This window comes from Acomys minous (assembly GCF_964271855.1).
Source record: "Acomys minous genome assembly, chromosome: 5".
Classification (NCBI taxonomy): Eukaryota; Metazoa; Chordata; class Mammalia; order Rodentia; family Muridae; genus Acomys; species Acomys minous.
In genome coordinates this window covers 101,026,465-101,053,794 of record NC_140494.1, presented here as the reverse complement: position 1 = coordinate 101,053,794, position 27,330 = coordinate 101,026,465, and the positions used below count along the sequence as shown (strand labels likewise).

At 44.4% G+C, this 27,330-nt stretch overlaps 1 long non-coding RNA gene across 1 annotated transcript in view; it reads right to left on the bottom strand.

Annotated features, from left to right (window-relative positions):
* The window catches only part of LOC311598598, a 512,559-nt gene extending 490,415 nt beyond the window's left edge, over positions 1 to 22,144 (bottom strand). Inside the window, exon 1 of the long non-coding RNA XR_014779592.1 lies at positions 21,951 to 22,144. This is a non-coding gene — a long non-coding RNA (uncharacterized lncRNA). The remainder of the gene's footprint in view (positions 1 to 21,950) is intronic.
* Between the last annotated feature and the right edge of the window lie 5,186 nt (positions 22,145 to 27,330).

Genomic DNA, 27,330 nt, shown 5'->3' with positions numbered 1-27,330 from the left:
GCTCGAGATCAAGAAGCCTTCTCTCTGTGTAATAATGAATTTTATTTAAGAAATGTGACAGTTCCCTGACATGCAAATTCTGAATGCTAGTTCTAAAATTAGCATGCGCACACCTAGTCAGGACAAATTAACATTATTTACAGTTGCTGTTTGTCTTAGCAAAGTAATAAAGAATAGCATTTTGTCCAACTACCTGGGAATAGATTAAGGAAGAAGAATAAATCCAGTAATTAGTTTGGGAGTAGAAAGCAGGGTTGACTTCATTATGTAATGGCTTCCAAAGGGAATGGGCTGTCTTCCTTTTGAAGTTTGATTAAAGGTGTGCCTAGGGAGGGTATTCCACTTGGCCCTCCTCGGGGATTTCTTTCCACTGTATGGTTTCCCTGGGGTAGTTAGTACAATGAACTGTTCTGCTTTCTTTCACAATTGTCCTGAAGCCCTTTGTGTTTTCAAACTGCTTTGCCATTGTTTTGTTTCTTAGGATACACTTAAAAATGATCCCATTAGGGGATACCATGGAGCAAGCACAGTTCAGTGGGTTGCCAGCAAAACTGTAATAAAGAATATAAAAATTCCTTGTACAATGGTAGGATGTTTTCACATTGTCCTTTAAAAAAATTGTCATTTCCAAAATTCAAGCGTGCTTGAAAAGCACATCAAGCTTAGCTTTCTTCTCTCTTTGGATATGGGGTACAGTTGACAGCTAAAACAGAAGGTGGCCAGTTAAATTTACATTTCAGATAAACGGTTGGCTTTTAATTTAGAATAAGTGTCTCAATAAATTCTAAGAAATGTAATTCTAGGAGTTCTGGGTTCTTATTTGCTAAATCTGGCCCCTCTGGTATAAAAAGGTGATGTATAACCCATCCCATAACTGTGTGAGCTTTCGTGAAAAATAAATAAATTGTAATATTTTCCTTTTTCCAAAGTGTTTATATATGTGTCTAGTTACATGGCTCAGCAGGTAAAGGTGCTTGCTGCCAAGTCTGATGACCTGGAGCCTACAGGGTAAAAAGAACGAATAGACTGTCTTCTGACCTTAACAGTCTATGTGAGCACTCATACACATACAGGCACAATAAATGTGTGTGCATGCACGTGCAAATGTGTGTGAACATGTCTGTGTGTGTGCATGAATGCATGCATGTGAATGTGTGTGCATGTGAGTGTGTGTGTGTGTGTGTGTGTGTGTGTGTGTGTGTGTACCACAGTACTCATGTGGAAGTCAGAGGACACCTTTTAGGAGTCTCCCATCCTGTTGAGGCAGGGTCTCCAGTGCAATCCTCCTGGGTTGAAGCCCTGTTCCCAGAGGTAAAACGCTGTGCTACCTAAACCATAAGTACAGTTTATTGCTAACTAGGTTATGCGACAGCATCGTGCCATCATTCAAGGTTTACCTGGGAAATGACTGGTATCGGGTAATGGGTGATAGGCAACGGGTGCTATATTTAGAACAAGAAGGAGGATGAATTTCATCATTGACTGTATCACTCTAGGCATCTCGGATTCTTTGTCTATAGCAATGGGGATAAGATAGTTATTATAAGAGCCAAATTGGCTAATGTGCACAGCATTTGCTTTTATGAATGGGTATAAACAGATGGTGACTTATTAGAAGGCCACTCTGATGTAGCCCAACCCTGAGGTCCCAGCACTTGCTGGCAGGAGGTAGGAGGATTGAGCATTTGGGGTCAACCTGAGTTACACAGTGAAACCTAGGGGAAAAGATGGGGAGAATGAGAAGGAGAAAAGGAAAAGAAGAGAGTGCGTAAACAGGTACCACCAGAAGGTAGCTTGGTCTCAGCCTGCTTTAGAAAGATCCCCTACACAGCAAGGGGCTCTTTCCTCAAGTTCTCAAGGGCAGGATTCTTAGCCAATAACTACAAGTATTCATTTTACCATCAATTCTTTTTATATTTCAAAAGTCTCAGGTTCGAACGTCAGTTCCAAGCCTCTGTTTCTTTACATAACAAATGATATTTATTCCACATATCAGGAAGAGGAACTGAGAAAAATCGAGGCATGGAGCTTCGAGTTTTCTCCCTAGGAATGTGTGCTCTTTTCTGTGCACCTCCTGGAGCCTCCGGTGCAAGCCCCACCCCCACCCCGACTCCAGGAGTAGGTACGTTAAGGAATAGGCCTCAGTTTCCCATCTCTTTCTTTGCCTAGCGGCTCTAAGGTCAGAACCCAGCAGGAGAGGCCTCTTCCAGTCTCCAGCCTCCCCGCTAAGATGGGGTCAGAAACGCTCCCGGCAGTATTGCCCTGAATCTCTGTGGACTCCCAAGACAATAACCTTCTCTAATCACTCCCAGATTCGCGCCAGAAAGCAGCAGGGGAACAGTTGCCCTGACCCACCCGGGCCTCCAGCCCCTCCCCACCAGACACAGGCTAATGCGATACAGACGTCTCCCTCCTAGCGCTGCTCTCCCACCCGCAGCCCTTCTCCAGACGGACGTCACTCTTCCGAAGTCACTTTTTACAGGTCACCAGGCCACTTTTCCGCGTAGCCAGGGAGAGGCCTGCGTCTAGGGACTTCCTAGCTACCCAGGGGGTATTGTATTCACCACTGGCAGAGGCCAACTTCAAAAGGGCATCAGGCGGGGCTTCGCACTGGTTTCGATGATACAACAGTGACCTCCAGTGGCTAAACCAGGAGGCAAAAAAAAAAAAAAAAAAAGCTGGAATGTCTCAAAACATTCCTGTCCTAAAACAGTCTACAATGTGACAGGATTTCTTTTTTAAACCCTGTGTACAGCACCTAAAAAATATTAACGACGACGATAATGGACAACATAGTTGCTGAATCTAAGCCACCCAGTAGAGGTGGCCAGTGGAAAGTCTCCAGTCCACGGATATGAGGACCACTGCGTATCATTTGGTACTACTGCCTCACCTCTTAATTCGCTCCAGACAGCCCCGCCCTTCTCGCCGCCTTAAAGTGGCCTTTGTCAATTCCTCTGTTATAAATGGCCTCTGCCTGATAACATCTTTGTGATGGAGTCACATGAGAGCTTGCCGTATGAGGACAGTTTCTAGTTCATCCCTCTTAGGCGAACTAATTTTATCTTCAAAACGAATAGTACCGAGGATGCCGATACTGTTGTATGTGTTTGGCTTAATAAGCAATATGATATGGCACTGTTGTGGGGACTTCCACTGCTGTGAGCTCTAGATACAGGATGAAAGAGGTGTGGAGCGTCAGTCACGTTTTCAGCACTGTGACAAACTCCTGAGGAAACAACATAGAAGAGGAAAGATCTGTCCGGGCCCAAAGGTTTGTCTTTCTGTGCACTGTCCTTGGTTATCTGTTGCTTCTGGCCTGGTGTGCGGTGAGGCAGAACATCAGAGCACCTCAAGGCCGCCCTCCGTGGCAGACCGAGGTGGCGGGGTGGTGTTAGGGGTGGGGATACACCCTCCTCATGGGTGTCCCCAGTAACTACTTCCTCCAGGGAAGCCCTACTTTTCCATTTCTACCAACTCCCATCAAATCATGAGCTCATGAGCGGACTGATCTACAGATTAGGTCTGAGCCCTCATGAGTCAATCATTTCCTCAAAGCTCACCAGTTGAGTGTTTCGTTGAGGACAGAGCCCTCAACACATGATCCTTGATAAGAGGTGCACTACATATGCAAATTATCATAATTACTGAGTTCAGAATGCTGCAGACTAGTCCGTGAGCACAGGGAAACCACTGCCATCAAGTGTAGTAAGGAATTCTATATTTGTCTCAAGAGTCATCACTCTGGTCTGATTTTTTTTTTTTTTAAGTGTCTGGCCTGGTGGTACACACCTTTGCTCCAAGCACTCGGGAGGCAGAGGCAGACAGATATCTGTGAGCTGGAGGCCAGCCTGATCTACAAAGCTGGTCCAGGATAGCCAGCGCTATTACACAGAGAAATCCTACCTTGAAAAACAAAACAAAACAAAAAGCAATTAGAGACTGTCTAAATACATGGTAGGGTATTTGGTTTGGGGCTGAAGAGGAGGTAACGAGGCAGGTAGAATGATTTAAGATAGGAAAGAACGGATGATGCACATTTAGGACATAAAACAACTACCTAAAAGTGATTGTGTTGAGACAAAGAGCAGTCTACACTGGCCCCATGCTGGCTCACACTGGCTCAGTCATTTATCATTGACTGTTGCACAGCTAGAGATACAAGGCCGGAATATAACTGCGACTAGGAGGTGGGATCTTCCAAGCCATTGGCTATGCAAGCCAGAGCCACCCATTACTGCTGAACTGAAGGAATATTTATGGAGAATAAGCTCACACATAAACTAGAGCTGGAATATAGCACAGGCTAAAATCAAAAGCAAGTCTCTGCCCATACCTGGTTCTCAGATGCACTAGGGTAGTATGTGTTGGTCAGTGTCATGTGCTGGAGCACAGCTAAGCAATTGAGATGGAGATAGTGAACAAACAGGTCAAGCACGGTGCCTCAAAGCAGAAGGCTGAAATGCCAGAAGGGCAGCTGCCTGCTCTGCAGCTGTGAAGAGAGACAAACGTCAACAGTACAGGAAATGAGATGCCCTGACAGAAGAGTGGAGATCTCGGACCATATCTCTGTGAACTGCATCTTGCTGGATCCTCACTGATATTGAATGTCCTCACTGAAGAAAGGATGTCCACTGAAGATGCTCAGAAGGTCTAGCTTTAAGATCCAGGGAGCCTCAGAGGGGCCCCACTTTCCATTCAAACATGTGTCCTGGGCAGCTGGGAGATGACAGCCCGTTTGTTCCTCAGTCTCAGATAATAAATACTGGTTGAATCTGCTGGAACCTGGCCCTTCTGGATAATTTATCATGAATTGAAAAACACATATGCCCCTTGATATATGGCACAGGGGATTCATTGGTGGCTGAGATAGACAGTGACTGAAGCCATAAAGCTATTCGTCGATGCATGTTTATATCTGCACATCCCAGGGCCTTCCTGCACACCTCTGAGGACCACAGTTAATCTACAGAATGTTGTTCATGGTGGAGGGAAAGCAGGCGGCCTTCTGTAGACAGTGCAAGGGTATCCATGCAGGTCCTCCGTGAGAGTTGCTTGTCTGCACTGTGATAGCTCAACACACCATGGGGGACCTGTCCGCTTACTGGTACACTCATCCCATTAGAAAGTCAACACCCAAAAGCTGGTCCGTGATGGTGCACACCTTTAATCCCAGCACTTGGGAGGCAGAGGCAAGCAGATCTCTGTGAGTTCGAGGCCAGCCTGGTCTACAAAATGAGTGCAGGACAGCCAAGGCTACACAGAGAAACCCTGTCTCAAAAAAAAAAAAAAAACAAAAGAAAAGAAAAAGAAAGTCAACTCCCTGAGGAGCCTGACCCAGCACTGTGCCTGGACTCAACACTCAATACACCCTGGCTGAATCAGAGAATAGGAAACCCTTCCAGAAGAAGGAACTAGGAAGTTCCTGGAGATACCTGGAAGTTGGGTAGGAGGGGCAGAACATGCCATACTTCCCAGTTGTGCCCTTTTATCTTTGTACTAATATTGTCAGTACGAATATTAGGAAGAATGCCAATCTGGGAAACAGATAAAAATGACTTTGAATTCTGACTGTACCACTTCACCAGCTTGGGCAATTTATTCGACTTGTCTAAGGTGCTCTTTTGCTCTGAAAGATGTCTAGAAGTTCTGTGTATAAAGATGACCCTTGATGTTTGCTATAGTAAATATATATATATTTATATTTTATATAGTAAATATATATGTGTGTGTATATGTGTGTGTGGAGATATATATATATATCCAGCACATATATAATCAGCACAGCCTCCACCAAACATTGCTGCTGCAACGGCAGCAGTGCATGCCTTCTTTCAGTGGCATTTGAACTATTGCAGCAGTTGCAGTAGATGAACTTTCCCTGCTGAGCCATCTCACTGTTCTGGCTAGAGAGCTCATAGGCGGTCATGAGATGGCACAGATGAGGACTTATACCAGCTCAACAGTGTGGGCCTTTTCTGGGTAGGAAATGGCGTCCATGTAGGGGAATGGCCACTTGTATAGCCTCAAGGACATGGAAATCAGTTTGGGAAACCAGTAATGCAAAGAATACTATCCCTAAGTATCCATTAGCTGTGATGGAGTGATGTGATCTTGTTTACTCTATGATGACAATTCTGCAGGGTTGATGTGCACCAGATCTCCTCCCATGCGCCAGATCCCATACCCAATAACATCCCGAAAAAGATGCCTGAATGTCCCAAGTGAAAGCATGGCTGCAGGGGCAGTGCTATCCCTTCTTCTCCCTTCCTCCCCCCCACATCTGGCCAATCGTGTTTCACTGACTCACCTGACTCCCTGGCTGCTCATCTCTAGGCTGAGCGCTCTACCCACCCATTGGCTTGGCAATAGTTCTGCAACAAATATCTCCAAAAATTTTAGGCTTAAAAAAAATTTTAGTCAGCCAGGCATGGTGGCGCACGCCTATAATCCCAGCATTCCGGAGGCAGAGGCAGGTGGATCACTGTGAGTTCAAGGCCAGCCTGGTCTACAAAGCGGGTCCAGGACAGCCAAGGCTACACAGAGAAACCCTGTCCCAAAAAAAAAAAAAAAAGATTTTAGGCTTGAAATAACATGAAGTTACTATCTTGGAGCTCTTTAGGTTAATATCCCAAGTCTTGCTGGCTAAATACAGATCCTGTTTGTACTGTTGCCTATTCTGAGAGCTCTAGCGATACAAGTGGGGTGACTATATTTCCATGCTTTTTTTCCTAAGGGAGATTCGCATTCCTCGACTCACACTCTCCTTCCTGCATTTCCAATGCCACCAGCTGAACTGTAGTTTATTCTACCAGCGTGACTGTAGCACATGTTCCAATGCCACATCTGTCTCTGGATGTAGCCGGAAGAGGTTCTCAAAGTAGTATTCCCTACTAAGAACTTGCACGGTTAGACTGGCCCACCCGAATAATCAGAGATAATCTCTCTGATCTTTGTTTCATCTTCTTCACAATAGCGAGGTCTCTTTTGGCCCTAAGTTAGCATCTACTCAGAAGCTCCAAAGAGTAAGGTGTGATTACGCTTGGGGAGGCCAGGCGCCCAGCTACCACAGAGCAAATTACCTCCTCATTCACTCCAGACTCACGTGAGGTCGTCACTACTATTAGTTCCATTTTGTAGATGAGGATATTAGTAGCAAGCTGCTTAAGTTGCCGATTGGACCACACTCTAAGTGGCCAGGGACACTCATACCCTGGAGGTCCCTTCTCTTAACTCCTTCGGGTTCCCGCCTCCTTGCCTGATGTCTCTTAAATCTCTGTTCCCACCCCTTGGTTTCAGCCTCCCTTGGGATTAGCTTCAATTATTGGAATATCCTAATTGATCTCGGTCCCTCATTCTCTACGGTGCAGCCAGAGTTATCTCACAAAGCCCGCAGCTAACAAGGTCGCAAGCTGGGGGAAAGCCCAGGCTTGCGGAGTTGGCATGCCAGGACTGTTCAGACTCCAGATCCACTTAACTCTCCAGCTTTACTCTTCTCCCTTCCCTCTCCCATGCTCCCACAAAAATTCCGGCCCTCTCTGGTTTCCAAATGTTTCCATATGCTAATTCTTCATGGGTTCGTTGTGTTCACTAAAATGCCCCCTCAAAAAAAAAAAAAAAAAAAAAAGAAAGAAAGAAAGAAAGAAAGAAAAGAAACCACCATTATCATACTTTTAGTGTGCGTCTGATAAAGGATAGTCTGCAGACAAAGGCAGCGTGGACAGCAATGAACAGCATGTGCAAGACTTCACCACCATCGAGCTAAAAGAAATAGGAAGGCTAACAGAAATGTGTCGAATCTGCTTCCTTTCATTCTAACTCGTTTTTTTTTTTCACTCGCTGCTTCTAAAGCCTGGTTTAAGCAGAGGTAGGGGGAACAGAAGCGTGCTTCAGAAAAGACACAGGTGAGAAGGGTTCAGTAACGCTTCTCTGTCCTGTTACCTAAAACGGGAAGCACATAAACGGAACAAAAGCAATCGAAATCAAAGACTAAAGCCGGGTGCAGGCCTTTAATCCCAGCACTCGGGAGGCAGAGGCTGGCAGATCGCTGTGAGTTCGAGACCAGTCTGGTCTAAAAAGCGAGTCCAGGACAGGCAAGACTACACAGGGAAATCCTGTCTCGAAAAAACAAAAGAAAGAAAGAAAGAAAGAAAGAAAGAAAGAAAGAAAGAAAGAAATCAAAGACTAAAGCAGGCCCCTCCTGTTATAAACTATGAGCAGAGAGAGCAGGTGGCTCCTGAGAAGGCTGCTTTGCCAGCGGGGAGCCCTCTGGCACAGGAAACAGACAAAGGTCTAGGTGGTTTGAAGTACTGGATGAGTGAGTTTATAAACTATTTACAATTCTACGTCAAGTGAAATGTTTATAGTATGATTTAGAGAAAGTATTCAAGACTGGGTCATATGTCATCATCCCAGACCTGCACACGGAGTAAGCTACCCTATTAATTCATTTGACAATGGCTGTCATCAGATCTCCCTGCCCTAGGCAATGATGCAGACATTAGGAACTCATTGGCTGATTTGTAAGCTCAGGCCCAAGCAAAATACTGTGGACCCACAGTCCCAAGTTTAGGGAGCTGGAGGGGTGGTAGGGTCTCCTTCTGTTTGGGGTGATCGAGAAATCTGTGTTTTAAAAGATAAGGCTTGAGCTGAGTCTCACAGAATGTTCCTGAACAAGCCTGGCGCAGGAGCCTGGGAGGAAGGGGCACGTATGCAGAGGCAGAGAGAGCATAGCAAAGGTGAAAGCTGAGCCTAGCGAGAAAGGCAAGAGCAGCATCCAGGGGCATCTTGATTAGAATGCGTTATGGCTTGGGACGCCGTCAGCACTAGTGGGAGGTGACTGGACCGTTGGACTGTGAGAGCGCGCACTATCATGGGCTACTTCATTGCCGAGTTCATACCAAACGGGCTACAGGGAGGAGGTGTAAAGTGTGAAGGTGAGGCCTGATTGGAGGATGTGGAGTGGTTCAGGATGTCTTGTCTCTGTCTTTCTCTGCCCCCTAGCTCTCCCACCACATGCTTCCGGCCATGATTTTCTAGTGTCATCTTCCCCTTGGGCCTGCCATGACACAAGCACTGATGTGAGCTTAAACCTCTGAAATACCTCTCCTTTGTATGTTGTTTGCCTTCCTTAATGAAAGGTGACCAATACAAGATGTCAAGAGTTTGAACTTGACAATAGAAGCTAGTGGATCGTTTTCAACATCCAACGAGATGGGCAGATTTGAATGTTAGGACTACTGTTTGGATGGCCGTGTGCAGGAGGTTTCCAGTCAGCAGGAGAAGGTGATCAGAGGCCTTTGTGACAGCCCAGGTAAGGTCTTCCATGAGTCTCTCGACACAAGTCACCCATGAAAGCATAGATGAGGGCACAGGATGAGGAAGGAGTGCATGTTAACGACTACCTTGATCTGAGAATTGCAGATAGAAATCAAAGCCAGGCATGGTGGCGCACACCTTTAATCCCAGCAGAGGCAGGTGGATCGCTGTGAGTCCGAGGCCAGCCTAGTCTACATAGTGAGTCCAGGACAGTGGAGGCTACACAGAGGAACACTGTCTTCAAAAAAAAAAACCAAAAAATGAACACCTGTCTGGCCTGAAACTCCTTATGTAGACTGGAACTCACAAAGATTTCCCTCTGCCTCTGCCGTTTAAGTGCCGTGAATAAAAGGCATGCTCCACCGCACCCAGCCTAAAAACAGTTTCTAATAAAATACAACTCAGGTGCGGTGGTGCATGCCTGTAACCCCAGCACTCCGGGAGGCAGAGGCAGGTGGATCACTGTGAGTTTGAGGCTAGCCTGGTCTACAAAACGAGTCCAGGACAGCCAAGACTATACAGAGAAACCCAGTCTCAAAACAAAACAAAACAAAAACAAGAACACACACACACACACTACACACTACACACACACCACACATACTACACACTACACACACACACACACACACACACACACACACACACACACACACCCAACAACTCTATTTCTTACTAACTCATTCTTTTCTGCTTCTAAGTTAGGAATCCTGACCTCTCTTGACTAGCAATCCTTTATGAGCTACTTCGAATGCCATGGATGTCTCCCATTCTTACTGCTACTGTTACTGTCTTTGGGGACTTCTCAGGGAATATTCTAAAACACTGTTGCTCCCAAAGGAAGGAAGGGAGGAAGAGATGGAGGAAGGTGGGGAGAAAGGGTCTGTTCCCTACTCCTTGAGCTCTGTGTTCTGGATTTTCATGAATTCTCTCCACTGTGCTCTCACACTCTCCTGCCATGGCCTGGAATGTTTCCTTTTCCACGAAATACCTCTTGAAGTCCTCGCAAACCCCCTTCCAAACCCTTTATGTACTCGGCTTGTATTCTATCTCAGTCACCGTCACTTCCTGCAGTTAGCAGCCCTGTGTTTGGGAACACACCATGCAGACCTAGCGCACCGCAAGCTCTCAGTGTGCACCTGTTAAAGAACTAGTGGTTAAAGTAAGAGTTAGGCGAGAGATGGGTGGAAAAGGAAAGGTCTGAGTAACAGCTCAAGAGGCAACAGGAAGTTGCTGGCCAGAAACACACAGGAAGATTCTGAGCAGCACAAAGACCCATGGGAACCGGAAAGGTGCATTCACCGCGGCATTGGTCCCAGTGTTCTGGGTTTTTTTTTTTCCCCTAAACTGCACTCTGAATAAGAGCAGTGAATTCCTAGACAGCAGACACTCTTGCTAAATCGACATTGTGGGACCTGTAGGGCCAATATCAAAGAAAACCAATGCAGCAGAAGTGATGGAGCAACTAGGCAAGCGATCACAGAGATCCCCTGGAGGCCTAGGTGGGTGTCTAGGGAAGCACTGAGCCAGGATGGTGCTGCTGGGCGGGATGAGCAGCGGGTAAAGGGAGGAAATGATCCTTGATAAGACGACAAAGGTCGGAAGCATAAGGAAGAGACGCTAGAGAGCACCCATTCAGTGGTGGCCGTGGTGGGAGCTGCTGACCCTGCACAGTCGACAGGACTGAACTTCGGGCTGGACACGGTGGCCTAAGGAACACCGTGGACATTGCCATGTAGTATGTCTGTAAGATATAGATCGGTAAGGTCTCTTGTTATGCATTGAAAACAGACTTAGAGCCGGGCGTGGTGGCGCACGCCTTTAATCCCAGCACTCGGGAGGCAGAGGCAGGCGGATCGCTGTGAGTTCAAGGCCAGCCTGGTCTACAAAGTGAGTCCAGGACAGTCAAGGCTATACAGAGAAACCCTGTCTCAAAAAACCAAAAGAAAGAAAAAAAAGAAAAGAAAAGAAAACAGACTTAGTCAACCTTTCCACCGCTATAGGATCTATAACTGTCATTAAAACATTGCAAAAGCACAGTGGATATATGTACAGGGAATACATAAGTAAATGGACTAACATCTGGCTCAAGTGAGTGAAAAATGGTATTGGCTGAAGGCCTTCTTCAAGGTCAGTGAGTCACAGATCAAATGAAATAACCAGGACTCACTTTCTCCCCAGATCTGGGCTCTGTCTTCCATTGTTTGTCCTAAGTTCTGAACTTGCCTTGATGCCAAGACCTACTGAAAGAGACATTTTACAAACTATCCCTAGGAAACTTCCACTGACCACTTTGGCTAACCTGTACATTCCTAAACTTGTCAACGTGGCCAAAACAGCCATGATAGTGTTGTCTTAGGCTGGATAATATGGACCTTGAAGATTATAACTGTGTCAGCCTTGTCCCACAATCTAAGACTAAGGGGAAATGAAAATGCAGTTTCACAAAACTTGAATGCATGGATGCTGTGTGGCAAAAGCAGCAGAGCACCAGGACAAAGAGCAAGGCCCATATTCTCTCAAATAGCAGGGAGCTGCTAAAAGATTTATCGAGAGCAGCATGGTTTCATTTGCATTTCAGAAAGATAACCCCCGGAGCAGTATGGAAGACAAGTTAAAGTAGGCTGAGTCTTAGGGGAGCAAAATCTACAAGATGACTTGATTCAAATTTAAAATCACCAACTCCCCTCTCCCTTCTCTGGAGACACAATAATGAACAAGACACTATCCATCTCTGTAAAAGGTGGACAAGTTAACAGGTCCTCACGCTGCATAATGAGGCTTCTTAGCATAGCACAAGGTACGGCCTACGTTAAGATTTGAAAGATGAGTCTGTATTGGACATGTCTGCCATGCAAGGAGAAACAATACCCTGGAAAAAATGAACTCAGAAAAGTCAGAGCGTAGCATTCCAACAGGGCAGTGGCTGGAGCTGAGGAGAGAGGATTGCAAAGCCGGGGTGATGAAGTGCCTTGCCAAACTAAAGTGGGAAGTTATACATTATACTTTAGCTCAGCAGAGCCTTGAGTGTCTGAAGATTTGACAGCAGCAATGACCACTGTCAAACACACTCTTAAAAGATCAACCTGGCCATATAATTCATCGATTAGAAGACTTACAAGCAGGATTTGGGGATGGGGTAGCTTAGTAGACATTAGAATGGTCTAAATCCTCATCATTCTTCCCCCCATCAAAAAAAAATTACCAAACAATATGCAAGATTACCACAAAAGTGTTTTTAAAAATAATTCAGAAAGGATGTTAGTTCAATCTATTAAGACAGTAATAATGGAAATAGAGAGAAGTAGACTATGAAGGACTTTCTAGACTGGAGAATAAGAGAACAGAGGAAGGCCTATGAGAGTCCGGGGCAAATACCAGGACTTGGACCTCTGACTTAGAAGCTGAGCTGTCCATTGCTGTGACAAGATACCTGGCTGATACTTTTTAATTGGAGGAACAGTTTACTGTGGCTCACGGTCATTTGAAGGTTTCAGTGGCTGGTCATGTATCTGTGTTTCTGGGCCTGTGATGAGGCACAGTATCCTGGTAGAGGGAGCCGCGGAAGAGAAGTGCTTAGTCATCGCAGCAAGGAAGTGGAGAGCAGGAGCCTGTGCTTGCTGGGTGCTTTTTCCTCTTCCTTTTATCCCACCTGGTCCTCAAGTCAGAGTGAGTGCTCCCCCTTAGTTAATCCAGAGATGGAAGCATCCTCCCAGTGCATGTTATCAGTCTCCTAGGTGCCTCTCCATCCAATTATGCCTTGTAAGTGCCCTGCAAGTGTGGGGTCCAGGACAAGAACCCTAAGCTGCTGAGACTCAGGATGGAATCTGTGTGGTCTGGACTGCGATGTGGTCAAGATTAGACTTGATGTCAGAAGAGATGAGATGGCCATGGAGGAGCCATTAATTGAGATCAGGGCCCCAGGAGTAGAAACTCCAGCAAAGGAAAGGGCAGAGGAAGAGGTGTCAACCAAGAAGTCTGCACAGACTGGAGAGAGTGGGCTTGTCCTGAGGCTGATTCAGTAGGACACTGTCCTTGCTCCAGCATTAACTCTTCTCTGTCTGAACACTGGTCCTTGTGTGGTTTTCCTGCCATCAATGTCTTCAACTCTCGGGGGCCTTAAAGGATCAAATGATATACTGATTCTGCCTCTCTTCTAAGTCTATTTACCCCAAAGCTGTCAAAGAACCAAGAAGTCCCAAGTCCTGCACTCTGCCTCTGAGCTAAGGACTTGCATGGGTTAAAAGAAGTAAACCCCTTACTCCAGCAACTGCTTGAATTTACTTCCATGCTTGGAAGTACTTCAATCATTAGGGTTCAGCAGAATCGCATGGCATCCTACAAAGGCTGTTCCTCACAGGCTGTTGTGAATGGCTCAGGAGGTGGGCCCATCATTTTCTTGCTAATTAATTTAGGTCTAATTGGTTTCTGCTCGCACAAACAGTGCAGGTTGCAAAAGAGGGCAATAGCAGTGATATTCCACTAAAAGTACCTGCCAGCATCAAAGCCTCCACCATTAAGCAATTCACTACACAGGCAAGAGCTCTTAAGAGCTAAACAAAGTGAATTAATTCCCCACCACCCCTTCCCAATTAGCTTCAGGAAAAAAAAAATCTCCAAGTGAGGAGAACTCTGTCAAAGTCCCAGGAAACATTTCATCTTACTGTCACTATTCTGCCATAACACACCCTTGCAAGAAGTTTCCAAACATTTACCAGAACACATGCTGTGCGTTGTTTAGAAGGATTTCGAGTTCCCCAAACGACCCTTCCATGCACAGGTGCCACAGCCAGGAAGTTGTATCTCTAGTTTATAATAGAGTGCATATAGATGGTGTTCAATTAATCCTTGATATGTGAATGAACAAAGGCAGAGAAAGAGGGGAGAAGGGAGGCAGAAGGGAAGGAGGAAGAGAAGAAAGAACTGATTTGTGAATTTACTCTAATTCAGAAAGCCACAATAGAAAAGTACTATCTTAGGGCTTGGAGGTTGCTCAGCTGGTAAAGTGCTTGTGGCTCAAGCATGGGGGCCTGAGTTCAGATCCCTCTTGTCCCTGTAAAAAGCTAGGTTTGGTGGTGAGCATTAGTAACCTTAGCATAGGTTACTGATAGGAGTGAAGGGAGGGAGATAGGAGGATTCTTGAAAGCCATTGGCCAGCTAATCTAGCCAAATTGATGAGCTCTAGGTTTGATGAAAAAACATGCCCTCACTAAATTTAAGTGGAGCTAGGCATGGTGTCACACACCTTTAATCCCAGCACTCAGGGAGGCAGATCTCTGCTAGTTCGAGGCCACCTGGTCTACAAAGCAAGTCCAGGACAGCCAAGGCTACGCAGAGAAACCCTATCTTGAAAAACAAAAACAAAGAAATTTAAGTGGAGAATAATTAAGGAAGAACCCCAGTGGTAACCTCTGGCCTCCACATGCACTTGTGCACATGTGCCCTTGCATATGCAAGTACATGTACATGCAACACACACACACACACACACACACACACACACACACACACACACAAAGTATTGTCTTGGAAGTCGACCCTATGACCTATGAAGTCATAAGCAAGTCATTTAATCTGTCTGAATCATTTGTTCTTTCATCTACTGTCAGGGCTGTCTGCATAACATATTTCAAACTATTCTAAGGAGGCGCAGACCTCATTCCAAGACAGTTGGGGGCCTTAAGAAAAGATTGTCTCAAAAATAAACAAGTGTTATAAGAAAACAGCAGGGTTGGCTCAGAAGTAGAGCATTTGCCAAGCATCTGCAGATCTCCAGACTGGAAAAGGTGGGGTAATAATGATAAAGGTGAGGGCGTAATGATAATAACGAATCATGATATTGAATCGATGTATTAGAAAGCAAAAGGATTAGCTTTCCAAAAAGTTAAGAGCGAGTTGCTGCCATATACAGTTAGAGCAAGTTAGTGTCTTATAATGACATTTTAGTCCAAGCTTTCATGAAACTATTGTGACTTCTTGTCTCTACTGTGCAGAGCTAAATGTAACTCAGTGTTTGTGCTTATAGGCTCAGGACTCAGTGGGGAGCTCACTACACACAGAAACTGCCATCCCTGAAGTAGTCACAAGCAGAGGAAAGTCACATCAAAGAGTGGTCAGAAGTCACCGTGAGGAACCATTACTGTGCTCAGTAAGTCAGGGACTGCAGCGAGGATAACAGAACAGGGCTGTAAAGTGTAATAGACACTTGTGAGATGTGGACAAATAGGCTCTGGGCATGTTTCAACTTTCTTTCCATACTGACATTTTCTAGATTTAACCGGATTATTATAGGATGAGTTCAGGAGCTTCTAGCTCTTTCCTGTGTTTCAAATGTTCCATGACTTAAGTTACTTTTAAACCAGCCATGGTGTAGCATGTCTGTAATCCCAGCACTGAAGGTGGGAGGCAGAAGGATCAGTAGTTCAAAGTCAGCCTCTACTACTTAGCCAGTTCAAGGCTAGCCTGGGCTATATGAGACCCTATCTCAAAAAAGGGAAGGTTGGAGCTTGGGAGATGGTTGATAGGGTGAAAACACTTGCTGCATAACCATAAGGACCTGAGTTCGAGTCCCCAGGAGTAAACATGGCCCTGTGTGTACCAGTAACCATAGCACTGCAGGCAGCAGAGACAGAAGGATCTCTAGGTGGGTGTCAGCCTAGCTCTGGACTTAGTGGAAGACCCTGTCTCAAGGGAACTTGGTGGACAGTAATAAAGCTAGATACCCAATGTTCTCCTCTGGCCTCCAAGCACCATACTTGACCCAGGTACCCCCCCTCCCGACACACATATATGCATATACCACACACACTCAAAACACAAACACTAGAGATAAATAGATAGATAGATAGATAGATAGATAGATAGATAGATAGATAGATAGATGTATACATACATACATACATACATACATACATACATACATAAATAGATTTTTTTTTAAAGAAATGAAGGGTGTCTCCTGACTGGGACAAAGCTTTCAAGGTGGTTGAGAGGTAGACTTTGGTAGACATGGGCTAGCTTGGGGAAAATGCGACATGCTGCTATGAGTATCTGTATTTTCTTGCTTGAATGGAAGAATACACATTTGATGGAGAATCAGGCCTGAGTCCATTGAGAACTACGTCAGATGAGAGCAGAGTCTTGTTCACAAGCCAGGTGGGACTCGACTCCCGCTCTCACATTTGGCCCCCTTGTTCCTGTGAGGAATTCCTTCCGGATCCAGGCAAGGAGCAATGATCATTAGGACCTGGGAGCCTTCGGGCATCGCCATGGCATTTTAGGTGGTACGTCTACATCCAGTGTACAAAGCACAGGCCACACATTAGTGACTCCTCCACTTCCGCCAAGCCAAGAGGCACAGGGAGCCGAGCTAGGCAGAGACAGTTTTGCTCTTATTGTTTCCCTCTTATTCCTCCCACAACATCCTTGCACCACCTTGTACCACACGAGGTCCCCAGCTCAGTCCCACGATTGAAGGCCAATTGTGTGTTGCTGTGACAGCAACTATTTAAAAGGAAAATAAAGACGCGACAAGCTGCGACACGCTATCATTAAGTAATCATAATTTCCTCCCTATATTTCGACAATAGATGTCACTCTCTCATCTCGAAGGCAGGCCACGTATAGAAACACCGCGTCAAAAAGCCTTCCCAGACAAAGACGGGGTGGGGAGGCGAGTTAGCTGGATGCACAGCAGAAGATTTTGATGGGCTGCATCCATCCCACTTGCCCCCCCCATCCCCATTCCCACATTCCCTAATAAAAGTCAGATCTGTAAAGAACTTCAAAGGCTCCCTAGTCTGACAAACAGTAATAAAACAAGATTCTTTTTTTTTTTTTTTTTTTTTTTTAACCTGCCAACACGCATGGAGGAAGCAGAGCTGACAGGAGCTGCCTTGGTTCTGTTTTAGTAATCAACAGGCTAACGGCGGGGCATTTCCTCCTAGCAGGAAGCCGAGTCTGGGCTGTCAACTGTGAAGGAATACAGAAGGGTCAGGCCGCATAGGGCTCCTTTCTATTCTTTTCCTCCCCCCTCCAGTCTGCATCCCACCCCAGGTCACAGCCCACTCCAGCACAGCTACAACCTCAACTACTCTCTGTAAAGAAAGGAGACAAAATGAGTCTGGTCTCACCTTCCCTTCCTCCTCCATTGAATGCAGGGTTGGGGGGGGGGGGTTTGGGAGACCGAAAGCGAGTATGCAAGGAAATAATTCTGGAATCCAGAACATCTGGCTTCTATTCAGACCCAGTCACCAACCTTGGGAGCATATTGAAAGCATTTGGCTGTCTCAACAGTCTAAAAGGAGCTATTTATTTCAGACTCAACAGCCAGCCGGAACACATGCTTCTATTTGGACACAATTGGAGCTAAGACAGCCCCCTCCCCCACTTTTTTTTTTCATTTTTAAGGAAAAAGGTAGAAATAATGCAGGACTTAGACCTGCACTCCAAGCATGGTCTGCCACTTGTCTGTGACAACCTCGAGACTTTATTTGACTTCCCCAGTCTCTCTGCAACTTTTGTTTTCCCAACTGGGAAGCCTTGATTCAACTGCCCTCAGGTAGAGCTATTGAAAGTATTAACTAGCACAGTATCTCTCAAGGACCTGGTGCAGAGCCTGGCATGCAATCTCTGCTTCCCTCAGTAAACTACTGAGCCAGGTTTAATCCACTGGGCATCAAAGTGCCTGTCTTGGCAGCTCTGGTGCTGCATGCCCATAATCTGAATACTCAGAAAGCAAGGGGATTGTAACATCTAGGCTAGACTGGTCTATGTAGGGAGGCTTTGTCCCAAGAACAAAGTTCTCCCTTTTTTTATCTCATACAGACTATAGTAGTTACTGCCTTGTTGGTGTTGAGTGTCTTGCCAATCAGAGAGATTGTGGTTGAGATCATTACAGCAATAATACTAAATTAGTCTTACATGCCATAGCCAATTGGTTTTAGTGTTCCTAAAACCAACTGGGCACGGGGAAGCTGGACATGAGAAATTTCTAGGCCACCACTAGACATGTGTTCTTACTGCACCCATGATGCAAAGCTCCTTCATATTAGCCCCTTACAGCCACATCAGGTCTGATCCTGAAGGTTTCTGAGACACTGAATTCCACATAATCCCCAGAGCGTCGGCTTTTCCCGAACAGCATCACTAGAAGCCAGGCTCCCGGCAAGTCAGTAAGCCGGCGCTACTAAAACACAAAGCGTGTGGTGGGAGAGCAGCTCCAAGGCACTGTGAGGATCGTCTCTACCACCGCATGGCTCGGTTCTCATCCAGCCCCGAAAACTGAGATCACGTAAAGGTTGAACCTGAAGCTGCTTTGCCTTCCGTAGCTAGTGGAGTACCGTGTGTCCCCAGAACACTACCAGGTCAACAAGTCTCAGTTCTCTAACACCCAAGACTGGAGACTAGGAAACATGGGTTTTCTACATCATATGTTAGGATACACGAAGTGCATTCATAGTGACTGCATCTAGTGCTGCGGTGAGGGCACTGAGTGCAAACCAAGTGGCTGTGAGGTGTGCAGGGTTCCCTAGTTCAAAGCCTCTGTATCATAGCACAGCCACCAACTGAGTCAGCATGAAGGCATCACAGGGAGCATCACTAGACCCTTAGGACCCCTGGGACAGCTCTGGGAAGCACCTTAGCAGCCGCTGAGGTTTGGCCTGGTACCCTCGCTCCTCATTCTAGCCTCTGCTGAGACTTTTCCTTAAAACTAGAAGATGACCGTGCGGTTGAAGCAGACTTGCCGAAGAAGCGTATGGCTGGTGTCGAAGGCTGGGCCACCGTGCCTTGCCCTCACCTACCCCTCCTCACTGCTCTCACTGTGCCTTCCACCCTAATTCTCACTTTCCCATGACATTAAGTGAAGCTGTTGTCCAACTCCCTGCCTCTGAACAAGCATGTGTCGCTGCTAGGCGTTTCCTAGGTCTCTACAGAGTCACCAACTAAGTCTTATGGAAGAACTGAAGGTCACTGGGATGCCCTTGGATTACAAGGTGGCTTTCAGCTAAGTAGACTCGGCTTAATGGCACGCTGGCACTTCCAGGAAGCCTTTCATTTGCCCCTCCCTCCCCACTTTTCAACCCTTTTCAGAGGTACAGGCCAGCCCTGTGTGCGTTGATCTTTCACTCATGACAATATCTATTCCATTGTATGGGGTTTGTCACTAACTATATATTTTTGCTATTGAGTCACAGTTCCTGGCGCCATGTCTCTGACGTGATGGACACTCCGGAGTGAATAAAAGTGAACTGTTTTTGAAAAGCCTCCAAACAGACAAGAACTGCAACAGATTTTGCTTTTTTACTTGTTTTTGGTTTGGTGTTTTTTTGGGGAGCGGGGGTTGGGTTTTTTGTTTGTTTGTTTGTTTGTTTGGGTTTTTTTTTTTTTTTTTTGGTTTTTGGTTTTTGGTTTTTGGTTATTCAAGACAGGGTTTCTTTGTGTGTATTTCTGGTTGTCCTGGCACTTGCTCTGTAGACCAGGTTGGCCTCCAACTCAGAGATCCACCTTTCTCTGCCTCTCAAGTACTGGGATTAAAAGCATGCACCACCACCAGCAGCTCAGATTTTGATTGTTTGTTTGTTTGTTTTGTTTTGTTTTGTAGCCTTGCCTGTCCTGGACTCGCTTTGAGACCAGGCTGGCCTCGAACTCACAGCGATCCACCTGCCTCTGCCTCCCAAGTGCTGGGATTAAAGGCGTGCTCCACCACGCCCCTCCTTGTACAACTTTCTATTGACTCTTTGTGAATTTTACATCATGCACTCCAATTCCACTCCATCTGTCCTTGTCCCTTTGTATCCACCCTCTGCCCTTGCAACTTCCCACCCAAAAGAAAAAAAAAAGTCTTGATGTGGAAGCTGCAGTGTGTCACAAAGTACACCTTGTGTCCAAACATCTTCACTTGCAAATGTTCATGGCAATGATTCATTGGTCCGGCTCGAGGCCTCTGGCTTCTGCTACACTATCACTACTGGGCCCTAACTGGGATTCATCCCGGGTATCCTCTTGTTGCTCTGTGTCCTGGTGATTCTGAAGCTTTGGAACCGCAGGACCATCCCCTTTACATGCTGCAGCAGTTCATAGATAGGGTAGATATTGGGGTGGGCCAATCCAATGTCCTGGATCAGGGCCTGGAATGGTAGCTGAGCTGATCATCCTACCTGCTCTCCCACACCCACACAACCAGGACCAGCTCTCCAGCATGGCCCCAGCCAGGGCCCCCAAGTACTGGAGCCAGAGAGGGATGGGGCCAGCTCTCATGTCTGTCGCAGGTGTGGAGGAGAGGGCATCTCTCTCAGGCCCATGCCACCTCAGGCAGACAAGGAGTGAGGCCAGCTCTCTGAAGCTCATGCCCTAGGGCTAGCTGTCCCCACCACCAGGGCCATCTCTACTGTGCTGTCCAGGTGAAGTGTGAGGCCAGCTCTGCACAGCCTTTGCACATCCACAATGCCCCAGAAAGCAGCCCAGACCAGGGACGTCCGGATGGCCTTTGGTGGTAATATGGGCCACGGACATCAACACAGACCCCTGCTGCTGCAGGGTCACAGACCCAGACATGGCCCTCAGTGGCAGCTTGTGTCAGGACTTCACTATGACCTGAAGTGTCAGGGCATGCTAGTCACATCAGGCTGTTCCTCACATCCCCAGTTTCACCTCCCTTCATAGTGTTCGAACTGTTCTGCTTCTCTGTCTCTGTCTCTGTCTCTGTCTCTATCTCTGTCTCTCTGTCTCTGTCTCTCTGTCTCTGTCTCTCTCTCTCTCTCTGTCTCTCTCTCTCTGTCTCTCTCTCTCTCTCTCTCTGTCTCTCTCTCTCTCTCTCTCTCTCTCTCTCTCTCTCTCTCCCATCTCTCCATCACATACTTGCACATCATAGTGGTGCCCACCCCTACAGGACCTCTCAATTTTGTTTCTTTAATAATGCCAAAGAAACTCATATTGCCTCTCTGGCCAACAACTCTTTCCAAAGCCTTGATTTTTTTTTTAAATCATAATTCTATTTTCTTTTTCTTATAGTATTTCTCAAATTATGTAAATAACAGGCTCCTTAAAACGTAAGTCTATTCCTTGTGAATTAAACTCAGCTGTCAAGACTGACCATCTGAATTTGATTCCCAGAATCCACAAGGTGGAAAGAGAAAACTGACTCTCACCAGTGTCTTCTGATCCCCACACATGACTTACACTCTCCACCATGCACATGCACACACACACACATAGACACACACACATAGACAAACAGACAGACATACACACATGCACACCCACACAAATAAATAAATACATGCCACTAAAATGTTAAAGAGCAAAACAATTAAAAAACTATGAAATAAAATACAAAAAACGTTAGTGTTCATAATCCTAAGTAAAATATTTTCAAACTAAATATACTAGAGCTTATAAACTCATTGCTAGGATTGGTGATGTGGCTCAGCAGGTAAAGGTGTTTGCCCCTATGCCTGGCTACCTGAGTTCTATTCAAAAAGTCATTCCTGAAAGGAGTCTTTCTCAACATAATGACGTCACACATAACTCTACAGAAAGCTTAGCGTTTTCTCTACTGCTATATAACAAGCCATCAAGCAGCAGTGACTTTACAACAATGACATTGATTCACCATGTCCCCAACCTAGAACATACCTGAGCCTCAGTAGATAGGCCTTGCCAGGTCTGTCAGTCATCAGGGGCTGGGACTGGGGACATTGCCAAGGTTTTTTCATCACAGTGTGTAGCAACCAATATTTTGTAGATATTGAAACAGCTATGACTCCAACACCTGGGACCCCCAGGCATCTCTTCCTATGTGAAGTCTCTTCCTATGGAAAGTCCTCAGAAGAATTCTGTTCTCTAAGGACAGATAAAGACATCCCAAGTGAGGGTCCCAGTACAGTGTAAAAGGCATTCCACTTACTAAATTGGCTTTTTAAAAAAAAGCAAGACAATTTGTTTTCTCACAGCATCTTTCTTGAAGTGGCCATAAAGGTCTATTGAAATTCAAAGGGATGCTACATAGAATGTATCTCTTAAAGTGACAGTGTCACTTTGCAAATATGTCTTAAACAACCCTGTGACATCATACTTAATAAGCAGGAACCAGCAGTGATATGAGTGTTGTTATTACAGTCAGAAACAAAGCAAAGATGGCCACTGGTGGCTATGATATTATTTTTGCATAGAAAATGTATGTGACCTTATTCTGGCACAGAAAATAGACTATTTTACAACATCCTAGCGCAGTTAAGATTTCATGAGCTTCAATGCCTCTCAATGGCTGTGGTTTTGATCTCCTGGAACTCTATAAATATAGATAGGGAGCTGGGTGTACCATAGGGTGTACCCACATGCTTCTGTTTGTTATCCTCTGCCTTACAGTTTCTGGCTAATGCTAATTAGGATAAAGTAAGAAATAGAAATATAAGGAAGGAGGTGATGACCACTTTCTGTACATAATATGATATGCATCTATAAAAGCCAAAAGAATCATCTGAAAATGTTATAAACTTAGTGGCAGGACATTTGCCTTGCATGTTCAAGACCTTGGACATATTCCCCAGTATTGAAAAAAGTAAAGGATTTAATGAAAGATGATGATAGAAGAAAAGATACTTCAGAGTACAAATGTAACACCCAAAGAGGAAGAATTTTGTACAGTTTCTGCAGAAACTTCAAAACGACCCTGAAGACTATTGTTTATTCTCTATACCTCACATTCTCTATATGAATATGCAAAATGACAAAAATTACAAAGTTGTATATTACAAGTGTTTGAAGTAACAAAACGTTGCACACAACCAGCCTAGAAAATAGAATACTGATTTAATTAATGTATAAGTATCCAAAGTAATATTAAGCATCCACCAATGAAAAATGAAGAAGCCTGATCAATGTTAATATGGAATGTTATTAATCATTGCCCATGCAGGAATATCTCTACTCTTCCAATATTTGTCTGACAAATCTTTGGTTGTTGTTGTTTTTGTTTTTCGAGACAGGGTTTTTCTGTGTAGCCTTTGTTTGACAAATCTTGGAAGAAGAGACAAACATATCAAATCCTCCATGAAGACACATCATACAGTGTCTATAAAGTAGTAAGAGAGTGGCATATTGACAGCATTATTTACTTCCAAACACAGGAGTGTGGTGGCGCACGCCTTTAATCCCAGCACTCCAGAGGCAGAGGCACGCTGATCTCTGTGAGTTCAAGCCAGCCTGGTCTACTGAGTGAGTCCAGGACAGCCAAGGCTACACAGAGAAACCCTGTCTAGAAAAAGGAATAAATAAATAAATAAATAAAACAAAACAACAAAAAACAAACACACACACACAAGAGCTAGGTAGCTATGAACAGAAGTGGAAAAATAGTACCAAATGTTCAATTACTATGTTTTGATTCATGACCTGAATGACTGTATTAATATGCAATTTTTTTTCAAGATGGGGTGGGGGGCGTGTTTCTCTGTGTAAAACGTAAATACTGAGGCTGAAAGGAGCCTCCTTGTTAAAGTAATGGGTAATGACTCCATCTCATTAATACTGGGATTGAGACATAGCCCAGTGTCAGGTGTGTGTATTCAGCATGTGTAACTCCTGGGCTCAATCTCCGTCAGCAAAAGGAAAAAGAGGAAGAGGAGGAGGGAAAAATTAAGTACCATTGCTAAAAATAAAATAAAATGCTTTTAAATATTAAAACGTTTATTAATAGGTATTAATTGTACATATTAGTTGGGTGTGGCTTAATAGTTTCATTAAATCTTTTTAAACTTTTGGTTGTTTACTTTTTTCATATGTTTTCTAACATGTCACAGGTCATGGAGGCACAGTGATTTGTACAAGCTCACAGAGTAGAGGCTGACAATACACCCCATATGGCTTTGGATCGCAGTACATAGTGGGTATAACCTGGCAGCCTTGAGCTAGTTAATTCACCTCCCTATGGCCCCTTAAAAGTCTAGTTGAAACAGGGTCAGCTAGCACTTTCAAAAGACAAGAGAGATTCTACACACTGTTCATTGTTTCATCTTGTGTCTTTTTTTAAAAAAGACTTATCTATTTATTATTTATACAGTATTCTGTACCACATGTACACCTGCATACCAGAAGAGGGCACCAGATCTCATTATAGATGGTTGTGAGCCACCATGTAATTGTTGGGAATTGAACTCAAGATATTTAGAAGAACAGACAGTGCTCTTAACCTCTGAGCCATCTCTCCAGCCCTTATCTTGTGTCTTGATGGAGAAACCACATAGCAAAATTACACTGCAGTGTTACACAAAGGATGTAGAAGGATTTAGAAGCATGAGCATGTTTCTGAGGTAACTTACAAGTTAGGGAAACAAAAAGTCTTAGATCTGAAACTGACCTTAACTTGAGAACCACTCCTCCCCACACAGCCTTCTCTCGCACCCTTGCATGGAAGAGAAGCCTGTCTGACTTGGCCTAAACCCACTTGTTATGATACAAGCGTTCCCAACCTTGTTAGACAGGGCATCTTCCATCCACAGGGACCCTATCACTACCTCTCAGGGAAATTTCATTTAGAGCAGAAAGTCTTAAACTTGAATTTGCAAAAGATCCTGTTAGCTAATTGTCACTCACAAGGTTATTTTTAATTCACTGGTATAGAATTTTGTATATAGATACAAAATAAGTTTAATTTTAGATACATTGGTATAGAATTCAAATTTAAGATTATTCTTAGCCAGGCATGGTGATGCAGGAATTTAATCCCAGCACTCGGGAGGCAGAGGCAGAACTCACTGTGAGTTCAAGGCCAACCTGGTCTACAAAGTTAGTCCAGGACAGCCAAGGCTACACAGAGAAACCCTATCTCGAAACAAAACAAAACAAAACAAAAAAACATTATTCTTCACATACATTATATATATTTCTTCTCTAATATGCAGTATTGTATCCATATAACTCAATTATAATACAAAGTTTATTTTCAATACTTTGAAAGAGCTATTGCAGCCTATTTAGGATAAGTAAGTTATACAAGTTAACTGTTAGTTGAGCAAATCAATTACTAGTCTATTTTTATCAAAAGACTATACATCTTTTAGGTGCAACAGATAGATATGATTCTATAGAAAGATAAAGTAAAACAGTTATATAAGTTCTTCAAAAAAACCTCAGAAACATATAGAATATGGCATTTTAAAATGTTTTTATTATTTTAAAGATTCATTGACAATGAGACAGGTTAACTCCTGGCAACACCTCTAAGAGGATGATGAGCATCAAAGAACCTCCTTATGGAGATGGCTCCACATGTGGCAAACAAGACCCTAGGCAAAATGTCCTAGTTTCTGCCACAGACAGAATTCTGCTTAAAAATGGGCAAGCTTGGATGCAGGCAGAATCGATGGCCAAACTCTGCCAAGACAGCATAAGCAAGTCCTCAATAGTTCCTGTCTCACAAATATCTCTGTCAGATACATTGGGCCAGAAGGCTGAAGATGATGCTCCAATGTTATAGAGAGTTTTGGGTGACTGCTCAGGTAGCAAAATGTCTCTCTCATCTTCTCATTTGGGAAGCTGCTAACCTTCACCACCTGTATATGCAGGTAATCAATTTTACTCCTCTCAAGTCTCTGTTGGGGTTGAAGACCAGATAGTTTAATTTTACAATTAAGCTTAGTTGTTTAGGGGTTAAGATTTTTTTGCATCTAAACAGATGTTTTAAGTTGATAATGGCGAGATATAATAGATACTAATTTTAGAAGCACCAAGCTAGGAAAGATGTTTCCTTCAAGGCTGCCAAATACAAATAGCCAAAATACTAGGAGTGTAACATTTATATAATTCCTGGTTGTGTCATGATTCTTTTTGCTTAGGTAGCTTATTGTATATATTGTAATAATACAAATGTATATGTAAAAATAAAATATATGTAATTTAAAAATCCTGTTAGCTGTCTTCTGGTTTTCTCCTTCTTGTTTTTTGTTTGAAGGTGTGTATTTTTGAGATTCAGTGCAGGGTCTCATACATGCTCAGCACATTTTCGACCCTGACACCCCAATACCAGAGCTATTCTTTTTAGTTCGTTTTATTTTTAAGCCAGTCTCTCTATGAAGGCCAAACCACCAGAAGCTTCCTATGTAGCCCAGGCTGGCAGTATGACTCCTCCAGAATACCGTAACACCTCGACTACTGTATCCTAAGTTATCAAAATGAGCAAAACCCTGGAGAAAGAACTCAAGTATCATTTGCAAAAAAAAAAAAAAAAAAAAAAAAAAAAAAAGACCTCAAGGAAGACACAAGCCAGGAGATGAATGAAGTAAGAAACTGAAAATCTCTGTGGGAAAACACGAAGACGCTAAAAGATAGTCCTCCCGTGATCACTGCTAGGCAAAACTAGCTTTGTGAAGATGGTTAAATTACTGAAAACGATCTACAGACTCAGTGCAATACCCACCAAAATGAAGAGGTAGTGTGAAACGAACCCTTCCCCCATCCACGGACGTTTACAAGCCCAGTCTTACACAGGCTCGGTGCCAGTGATCAAAGCTGCTATGAGCGTGCTTGCAATGGCTGCATCATGCCTTGAGGATGGCACTTCTAAGCCTTTTGCCTGTCTCTAACCATTGTTGCTCCCACTCTCATCTTCCATAATGGTTGAATAAGAACCATACAAATGCCCTGTTTAGGGCAGGGCACTTAACCATCACAGAGTGTCAAACCTTGAGCAGCCTTGAGTCTCTGCATTTGCCATAGTTTTGTTGTTGTTGTTGTTGTTGCTTGTTTGTGGGCTAATTTTTTTTCTAACAATGAACATACAAATATCATTTACTTGTCCAAGATTACATAGTTAGTAAATGGTTAGGATGGACTTCAAAACAAGATGTGTGATCTGACCTTAAGTTTCCTCTTTAAGTTGTTTGTTTGGGGTGTGTGTGTGTGTGTGTGTGTGTGTGTGTGTGTGTGTGTGTGTGTGTGTGCTTCTAGACTGGCCCATATGTAATTATTGACAACTGAACTCCTGATCCAGTCCTCTGGCCTCAACCTTCGAAG